The sequence below is a fragment of the Galeopterus variegatus genome, unplaced genomic scaffold (genome assembly GCF_000696425.1).
Source record: "Galeopterus variegatus unplaced genomic scaffold, G_variegatus-3.0.2 Scaffold12417, whole genome shotgun sequence".
In the NCBI taxonomy this organism is placed as follows: Eukaryota; Metazoa; Chordata; class Mammalia; order Dermoptera; family Cynocephalidae; genus Galeopterus; species Galeopterus variegatus.
In genome coordinates, this window is record NW_007738528.1 from 32,456 (window position 1) to 43,376 (window position 10,921).

Sequence of the window (10,921 nt, forward strand, 5' to 3'; positions counted from 1 at the left end):
CGGTGGCCCTGGTGCTATCAGCCCCGCACTCTCCCGAGTGAGCCACGGGCCGGCCCTTACTAATTTTTTTTAAAGACTGGCACAATGATTTTTCACAGCTATTTGTTGGACTTTCACACCAAGAATCTCAGGCAGATAGAACTGAGGCTCAAGAATTCATTAATTCCAAGAGTCATAGGCAGAATTCAGATCATTAACACACACACCACTCATTTTGCCCAAGTCAGCTGTAGAAAACTACAAATTCCCTTCTCTTCTCTCAGGTTCTCTCTTGAGAAAATGAGTAAGAAGTCAACTGTAAGTTTCAAATGCTAATGAGGGAAATGCATAAAATAGTTGAGTGTCTCTACAGTGTAGTGGCAGCCACGACTAGCTGTGTACACAATTTAGTCCAGTAGTCTCTCCTTATTCCGAGAGGATATGTTCCAAGACCCCCAGTGCATTCCTGAGACTATGAACAGTACTGAATCCTATGTTTCATGTTTTTTCCCTATACATACATAACTATGATGAAGTTTAATTTATAAATTAGGCTCACTAAGAGATTAACAATAATAATTGATAATATTCCTGAGACTATGAACAGTACTGATTCCTATGTTTCATGTTTTTTCCCTATACATACATACCTATGATGAAGTTTAATTTATAAATTAGGCTCACTAAGAGATTAACAATAATAATTGATAATAAAATAAAACAATTATAACTCTATGCCAGCATCACTACCTTTGTGCTTGGGGCCATTATTAAGTAAAATAAGGTTAGTAGAACACAAGCACTGTGGTATGAGGATGGTTGATCTCAGAACCAGGATGGCTACTAAGTGATTAAGGGGCAGGGAACGTCTACAGCGTGGATGTCTTGATAAAGGGATGATTCATGTTCTAGGCAGGACACAGTGGGACAGCACAAGATTTCATCATGCTACTCAGAACAGCACGCAATTTAAAGCTTATGAATTGCTTTTTTTCTGGGATTTTCCATTTAATATTTTCAGACAGTGGTTGACCGCAGGTAAGTGAAACTTCGGAAAGTGAAACCACATGTAAGGGGAGACTACTGGGACTGCTGTGTGTCCAGAGCCCTCAGCTAACTGCCTCCTGTTAAATTCTCCCTGGGGATGTTCCAATGTTGAGGAAGGGAAATTTGGCTTGGTTGTTAAAATAATAACCTTTGGACCAGTGGGGTCTCCTGACTGAGAATTCACAGTAGCAATACTATAGTAGTAGGTTCTGTATGATCTAAAAGAACTATCAAGTTGGCCTCAGGAACCCAAAGCTATTTTTGAAATTCAAAGGATTGATGGTGCAGAATAAAAATACATTGCAGCAAAAGTGGAGAGATTAAATGTTGAAACAAAAAATCAGAGATTTTTGATCATGTAACTCCAGGATTCAACAGTTCAAGGATCAGAAGCATTTTAAAAAATGTATTCATCTCCTTTATATACTCCTGACATATTCAGGGACTTCCCCATGTTCTGTCTGGGGTCTATCTTCCTGCTTTGTTTCTCCCAGTTGCTCTGCCTGAGACCTCTGCCTTGTTTGAGCTGAAGTCAGTATCACCAGGAATGCATTGTCATTTCTGATCCCACGTCTTTTCTCTTCTTTCATTACTCTTCCTGGAATGGCCTCCTCTTTTTCATCTGTCCACACCCAGATCTGGCTGAAGCCTTTCCTGGAAACCCTAACTCACACCGAATCCTCCCTTTTGCAACTCCTTCAGTAGTTATTGTTAATATTATTTAATTTCCATTCATGGCACTATCTCATTTTGCTTATTACCTTTTTGGGAACTCACAGCATCTAGCTCCCAGCATTGAGTTCTGTTGATTGCTTAAAAGGGAGTTTTCTCCAGCTGATAGCTATTCTGGGCCTGTAACTTTCCAGCAGAGGATGGGGATGCTTTATTGCCTGTATCCTGAATGGAACATGGGGGCAGTGTGGAGTTTTTAGATGATGTTATCTGGTAGTTTGATTCATGGAAAAAACCGTAACTGATCAGGTAACTGAGGGCTTTTTATAATGCTTATAATGGGTAGAACAACCTCTGATTTTACCTTTGTCTGGTTCTTTCTACTTATCCCAAAGTAGTTTTTACATCTGCAAAGCCTTTAGTAATGAACTAATTATAGCATGCCTTTGGGTCATAAACCTTGGAGAGCATTTTGAGGCTGCGTTTTTCCAGAACATAGTCTAACATTTTGGAATATCTTTTAAAATGAACTTTGAGTGGTTCTACACTGTAGAAATGATCAGTCCTTGGAAATGTTGGGCCAATTACCTGCATTATCTTAGTCTCTAAATTAGATGAGAATCAGATGATTGAATTCTCACAGAGTGATCAATTAACTAAAATATTTCCAAATAGTTAATTAGGTGGCTTAATAGAGATAAGGCCTTTGATAGCTTTTACCAAAGAATAAAAACAACCATAGCATCCCCTAGGTGGAAGTGAGACATTTATTATACCTGAGTCTCCCTGCCAGTGGTTCACTGCTTCCTCAAGTCAAGGAATCGAGTTGTCTTTTTGTATCTCACTTCTGACTGCAGCAAAATTATAATTATGATACGGTATTTTAAAAACTTAAGGGTCCTGGTTTGAAAAACATTTCTCTTTTCATGTCTTTAAGGCCCTGTAGGGGATCCTAGACATTGGTTCTTGTATCAAAAGTTCACTGAAAACAAATTTGTACTTGTTGATTAGGAAGAGCCTTCTAGAAACCTGAACATAAATGTCTCAGTTCTAAATTATTCATCTTGATTTTATTTCTTCTAATTTTCTGCATGAGATAATAGACTCAATGCTTCCCAGAAGCTGAAGCTTTTATCTGTATTTTCATAATTAAATTATGTTGAATTAGAGAATTGGGAAAAAAAAATCACATTGCTTTTATTAGGAATACATTTCTTATGAAAATTCAGCATTCACTTTTCCTTTAGAGAACTAGAAAAGGAGTCTTGGAATTAAGCCAGGAAATAATCTCTTCATCAGCTACAGTTAATAAAAACATTAATATGGCACATCACATCTGAGGGGAATGCTATGAACTAATTTTTTCGTAATCAGAATGCACTTGTAGGCTCAGTAGGGGAATTATTAAAATGTGAGAACATCTAGTAGGCTCCTCTGGGAATTAAACAAGAATTATTCGAAGAACTGAAAAATTTTTCAGAAAGGAAGAAATTAACTATAAATTATCCTGTTTGAAAAATACAGAGGAAAGTAAGCAAAGATAATGTTAAAAAGCTTCCAATTGTGTTAAAACAAAATTGAGAAAGTCAAAACAGTGTTCTTATCTCTTGATTTGAAGTTATAAGATGCCAAATGAGGTGATTTACTTAATTAAATGCTGTGTTACGAATCTGGCATATTTGGAGTCTCCCAAATTTTATTTGGCTTACTTAATCTGGATCAGAAAAAGAATGCACTTAACTTTTGCAGTTCAGAAAATAGAGCAATTAAATATTTTTTTTTGTATCTCCAATTGAGACCATAAAAAAGGATGCTAAAGCCTTAAAGCTAAGCTTAGTGACTAGGTGAGATTGAAGTCAGCCAGTGAACTTGTTTATTTCATTTCTGCATTTGAGAATTAATAACCACAGGGTTCTGCTTTTCCAACTCAGAACCTTTTTGCTTTTCTGTTGCAGAGAAAGATTCTTTTACAGAACCTGGCACAAAATACATGTGAAGAACCTTTAAAATAAACATTACAAACACACACATTATCAAGACCCGGGGAAGGACTTTAAAAGGAAGGAGTGCTCACAGCTAGGGGGATTTAGATTTATACCTTCCATCTCTAAGTTTTCCTACAGGACTGAAATCTTTTTGAAATAGTGGGATTTGAATTTTCAAGCTGCTCTTCTTGAAGGAGGATAGCAGCTGTTTGGAACAGGATGGGATTGATGAATCCTTGGGGGTAAATACCCAAAGTAATATTGGAGACTTCAAACTGCACAAGGTTTGATGTGAAATCAGCCATACGCAGCAGGTGAACTACCACCTGGGTTTGTTTATCCCAAGCCTGATAAAGGATTGCACATCCCGCAGGACCAAGGCCCTAGGCTTCCGAGCCCTGCCACGTGGGAAGCGGATGAGTAGTGGAGACTGTGCACAGCGTTAGGGTGAAGAGCGTTAAGGTGAAGAGTGGTGCCCAGGTACGCCTGGATGCTCAGGCCAAGCCTCGGAAACCACAGAGACATATAAAGACAACTCACTTATTTAATCCACTAATACAAAGGAGCTAGGGCAAACCATGGGAAAATCCTGATGCCGAGAACTTTGTTTTCTGTGGAATCTTGCGGCCTTTTCTTTTTCCTTCTCCCTGGTCATCATTCTCTGCATTCTTCCTTTGCTCCCTGGTCATGTTTACCCACGACTGCCTTAGGATCCAGAGGCTTTGCTCTCCTCTACTCCCTTTCATCGTGTCAGAACAGTCATTCTTCAAGACCTTGGTTTAATGACTTTTTGAGGGACCATCAATAATTCAGAATTGTTAAAAGATACATTTTAAAAGGAGATATAATCATGACTTTCATACAGATATAAAATGAACACATGTCAAACATTTTATTTTACTCATTAATTCGTGAAGGAACCAGGCAGATACCACAACTGGTTCAAAGGAGATGTCAGAGAACCACAAATTTATGTGATGTCAAGGACTGTTGAAGTGAATTTACAAATGGATGTAAGATGGACTTTTTCTAAGGGGCAAGGGCTGTTCCTCCACTGGTTATTTAATTTGCTTGTCTAGAGAAAAACTATTTGTATTGCTATCAGTTATCTATAACTTAAGAAGTTCAGTAGTTCAAAGGCAAAGAAAGGGGCAGAGCTCGAATGGGGTCAGATAATTTTCAGAGGTTGCAGCACTCCATTGGAAGGATATTCAATAAACTCTTTTCCTTATTTCAAAGCTTAAATTTTTTTCTTACATACTAAGGTAAAAATATAAATGCTTCCAAACCTCATGACCCTGATTGGTTTGGAAGCGTTTATATTGTGGAGGAATAGCTTGCAAATCAAATTAAACAAGTTGAATGATAGACTTTGGAAAAGTGGTAATGTATCTGTCAGGGAAGTCTGGTTGCTATAACAACTCCAAAGTCTCAGTAGATTCATAGATTATATCTTGCCCTTTTCACAATCTACTCTCACTCAGTTATCCTTCTACCTGGTACCTCCACCATTGTCTTGGACCTAAGTAACCTCACTGGGTCCTCTGCAGCCAGCCAGGAGGGAGGAAAGAGAGAGAACTTAGGGAAGGCTGCCCAGAACTCCTAAGCCTGGCTTTTCTTGAGGAAAGCTATTGGGAAAATGGAACAATTTGGTCAGGCTCCTCTTGCGTCGGAGCTGGTTCAGGGTGGTTCAGTAAACATTGTATGTGTGTGGATGGAGTAGGTGTGCCTGCATAGCGGTGCCACTTTTGCTGTTGTTTACTGCCTTGGGTGCGCACCCTGCATGGCCGTGTTTTTCTAGACCTGCAGTTTCCAAGGACTGTATGGCTAGTTGCCTAGCTCAGAGACCTGCGTGAAGGGGTCTGGTGATCCAGCCTGGCATGTGAAGGTTTTGTGACCCAGTCTGTGAATGGGCTTGAGGGATCTGGGAGCTCCAGACCCAGCCCTAGCTCAACCATCGGCCCAGTCGGTGCAGGATTACCAGCAGGTAAAAGAGCCTGGGCCTGACAACTGGCATGGTTGCTCAGCTTTACAACTGGTGTGGTCATCTAGCTTTACAACTGGCATTAAGAACAGGACTAAGAGCTAAACAATTGGCACTGTGAGCAGGATTCACGAAATCAGCATTAGTCTCGCAGTAGCCCTTGTTGTAGCCAGACAAATTGGCATAGTTGGCAGGATTATGCCGCATTTGGCGTAGCCTGCGACAGGACTCTGAGCAGATACAGGAGCCAAAAGCCCTTGAAAGAAGGAGGAAACGTGGCTATTTGTGAATATGCTGTGCCCTATGGCCACCTTTCTGTTGACTGGGACCTGGTTGCTGCACACTGTACTGCAAGGCAGCATAGACCAGGTACTACTGCAGAACACCCCTTGGGAGAGGGAAGAAATGTGGCTGTCTTTGAGCATGTGGTGCTCGGTGACCACTTTTCTGCTGACTGGTGCCTGGCTGCTGCTCACTCTGCTGCAAACTGATTGAGAGCTGAAGTGGAAAGCAGAGTTGTTGGTGGATGATGTGCAGCTACTGGCAGATTTGAGGCAGAAAGCAGAGTCGCTGGAAGCACAGATAGATGTCCTGGAGGATGATGTGCGGTGACTGGCCACTCCTGCCCCTCACACCAGGGAAGACGACCCACCCAATGGTGAGTTGGGGGAAACTGTATCTCCAGGCATGACCTGTTGTGCACGAGAAATCGAGGTATGAGCAGCCTATGGGACTGGACGGACAACTGGTGGGTGATCGACAGGTGACCCAGTTCACTACCTATGTCCCGTATACCCAGGTTGAACTGGTTGACTTGGGGAGACAATTCAGGCAGAAACATGGGGAGACCCTGGCTGCTTGGCCGTTGTGGTTATGGGACCTAGGGGTGGGTAGTGTAATGTGCTCTGGTGAAGAGGTGGAGAAATTGGCCTCCACCACCATACACCCATCCCTGAGACAATGGCTGCAAAATAGCTGCAGATATGCACAAGGGTGAGGTAATCACTCCTTGACGGACTGGGTGAATGCAGCTGCCTGAACCGTGTGGGCAAATGCTGGAAAACTGCCCAAGATTGTTAGTAAATGGCAAACGTATGCTGAGTTGGTCCAAATCATTTGGGAGCTGGGGATGTGGCAGTCCATGTTTAATGTGAACACTCGTGGCCTGGACAATGAAAAGTTTACAGGCAGCATGAGAGACATAGTGTTGCAAAATGCCCCGTCAATGTCCTTTGGGTCACTGATGGCCATACTGGCCCCATACATTGGTCATCCTATACATGAGGTAACGACCATGATAGCCAGCTTGGGTGAAGTAGAGGACAGCAGACAAGCAAAAGGGGTCTGAAAGGTGGCTAAGACCAAAACCCCAAGAAATGCTCGGGATTTTATCCCAAAGGGACCAAGCAAGACTAGCTATAAGCAGATGTGACTTGACTTGCTTGCAGCAGGGGTTGATAAAAAGAAAATTGACTGGTAGCCAAATGCAGTCCTGTTTGCCTTGTGGCAGCAATTGCACCCTGAACAGTGTTTCACCAAACCTCCAGAAACAGGTAGCAAGGTATGCTCAGTGGAGTTAAAAGCACTTTTCGGTTGCACCCGAGGACGCAGATGAACTGTTCCATTCTGGTTAGGGAGCAGGAAAAGGTACTCATCATTTGGGGGCAGGTGAAGACCAGAGGCTTCATGTTGAATTGGCAATATATTGGTTGAGGACAAATGTACAGCGTGTTTTGGCATTGGTGGATACAGGCACAGAATGTAGCCTGACATATGGCAATCCAGATAAGTTTCCAGGGGCCACTGTTCATATAGATGGCTATGGAGGACACGCTACTGAAGTCAAAGCTGTGTCATTGCCATTGGGCACAGGAAGATTACCTCCTCGTGTATATACTGTATATATATCTCCAGTAGCTGAATATATCTTGCAAACAACAGTTAGTGAGTTTCAGCTGTGAATACAGACAGTAGAGCCTGTGTTATGAGGATATGCTAAACATGACTCACAGGTGTTACCCAAGCCGAGACGTGTAGTTAATGTAAAGCAGTATTGCCTACCAGGAGGACATGCAGAGATAAATGCTACTATATTGGAATTAGAGAAAGTTGGCATTATTCGTTCGGCTCAGAGCCCATTTAATGCTCCAGTATGGCCAGTGAAAAAGCCAGATGGTACCTAGAGAATGACTGTAGATTATCGAGAACTGAACAAAATAGTGCCTCCTTTGCATGCAGCTGTGCCTTCAGTTCACAACTTGATGGATCAGCTGACGACTCAGCTGGGGACTTATCATTATGTATTGGACCTTGCAAATGCTTTTTTCTCGATTCCAATCTTGGCTGATAGCCAAGATCAGTTTGCCTTCATGTGGGAAGGAAGACAGTGGACCTTTCAAGTATTACCCCAAGGTCATCTGCGTATCCCAACCATCTGTCATGTTTTGGTAGCTGGGGACCTAGCCAAGTGGACTAGGCCCAGCACAGTTACAATCTTTCACTACATTGATGATGTGTTATTAACCTCTGATTCTCTTGCAGATTTAACCCAGGCAGTCGTATAACTTCGTATAATGTATGCTATACGAAGTTATTACGATGTCTTGATAAAGGGATGATTCATGTTCTAGGCAGGACACAGTGGGACAGCACAAGATTTCATCATGCTACTCAGAACAGCACGCAATAGGCATATCCTCAACCCACAACGGTAGCTCAGCTATAGACATATTTGTGACTTTTGGGGTATTGGAGAGCTTTTGTACCCCATATGTCCCAAATGGCATGCCCACTATATGCATTGACAAAGAAAGGACCCCTCTGGGATTGGACTGAGGAAGTAAAGCAAGCTTATTGGGCTATGAAAAGGGCAACACAGCAAGTACAAGCTTTATAAGTGGTCAATTGCCTAGCTTATAGACCTGTGTGAAGGGGTCTGGTGACCCAGCCTGGCGTGTGAAGGGTTTGTGACCCAGTCTGTGAATGGGCTTGAAGGGTCTGGTAGCTCCAAACCCAGCCTTAGCTCAACCATCGGCCCAGTCGGTGCAGGATTACTGGCAGGTAAAAGAGCTGCAACATCTAGCATGGTCACCTAGCTTTACAATTGGCGATGTTGACAGGATTAAGAGCTGGACAATTGGCACTGTGAGTAGGATATGCGACATCAGCCTTAGCCTTAGCCTCGCAGTAGCAAGACAAAAGCAAACATCAGAAAACTGGGAAAAACTCAATAAACTATTTATAAATTATTGCTAGATCATGAATGATGAGCAGAACAGTGTCTGCTCTACAGGAGCTTATGAGTTGAGGGAAAGAAAAATCTATAATGTGAGGCAGGATGTGATTGATATATGCTGTGAAAAAAAAAAATCTGTGAAAGTATCAAAGGGTGAAATAGTAATTTTAACCAGGGGAACCATGTAAATCATTAGAGACAACAGGAAGGCTGGCAGTTGAGCGCCCAGAATTTTAAGTCAGGAGGTCCTGAATTCAAGCCTTTGCTTTACGGTTGTTGACCCTGGACGAGTTCATAACTTCTCTGAGCCTCGGTTTCTTTAACTTGAAAAAGGGCATAATGATTCTTAACTCATAGGGTTGTTGCAGTATCACATGAGTAGCCATATACGTGCAAAGTGAAGCAGAAGCCCATTATAAACAACCTTAAAGGTTAGGTAGATTTCAGCAGGCAGAGAAGGGCAAAGGGGCACGGCAGGACAGGAGCAGGGCCAGCTGCTGGAGCTGTGGCTTCTTGACCCCCTACTTCCTCAAGGAGCTTTTATATGCTGGGAGTTCCCAAGAAGACTGAGAAAAAGGAATACACTACCAAAAACAAATTTTCAAAGGTAGAGTGTTCTTGGGAATATAATAACTGAACTATTTAGAAATCTGACAAGGATTTCTAGCAGCCTTTGCTGATTCATTCTTTTTTCCCAGCATGACCTGGTGGTTGTCTGCACAACACTCAACTGACCGTTTAGTTTAACCAGTTTTGTGGGAGGAGATTTATAGTGATTTCCTGTCTTAGAGATGACACAAATAATTGATTAGAATTTTTCACTTTTCAGATATTACTTCTGCAAACTATGGTAAAGCTGTTGTGTCTTTTCTACATTAGCCTCTAAGGGGTTGTTTTTTTCTCTCCTAGACTAATTTTAATTATATATTTTAATTTTTCAGAACATGTAGGATAATTAAAGGAAGTTGTTAGGAAAGGAAAAAAATCCCAACAGCACTATCTTAAGGGCATTTAGCGTGAAGATAGCAGCAGAAAGATATGAATTTGAAAACTGAGAGTGTTTTGTATTACTTAGTAGCCACATGCAAGTTTATATCCAACTTCTCTGCACCATGACTGTCTTACTAGTTTTATACGACTGAGCATAATCCTTAGGGAAAATAAGAGCAGTGCTTCTTGACATTTAATGTGCATACAAATCACCTGGGATCCTGATGCAACATAAGTTCTGATTCAGTAGGTCTGGGGTGGGGCCTGGGATGCCGTATTTGTACAAAGCCCCCAGGAGATGTCAATGCTGCTGGTCTGTGGACCACACTTTGACGGGCAAGGAGCCAAAGGACACCCTTTTCATCTGGGAAGTTGAGAAAACTTCACTTGGGAGATTAAGAGGTCCAGAAGATCTTTTTAAAAAGAAGTTAAAATTTTGTAGTATCTGCTTTTATTAAAGCTACAGTCATGTGTTCCTCCCATACCCTCACTGCAAACAGAATTCGTTCGATCCTTAGACTAGCTAGTTTTGACCGTCTATAAAATTTATTTATTTTTAAAAATCTTAATCATAGTGTCAAGGGCATTTCATCTCCCTTTGCCTCAGAAACAGTAAAACCACCTGGCTGTCATCTACTGCAGAGAAGCAGAGAGGATGAACGATGTCACTCTTAACTAGTATGTGTAGTCTTACTGACGAATCTCTTACCATGAATCCCAATACTCACATAGATCATTTCCATAGTTACTGCTTTTTTTGCTTATAAAGGAGTGTGCAACTTTAGAACTTGTTTGTGGCTGATTAGAGTGTAAGGTCACAGGCTGACTCCTAGAAAAGAGCCACGTGAATGTGCTTTTTATCATGGGAGAGTCCCAGAAAGAGTGGGATTGGAACAGGGCAATTCAGCCTTGCTCTTAGGAGGAAAAACTTCCAAGTACATACTTATTCAGAGAGTTTTTATTTTTTATTTTTTTTATTTTTATTTTTTTTTTCGTTAAATTTTTATTTTGTCAATATACAATGTATAT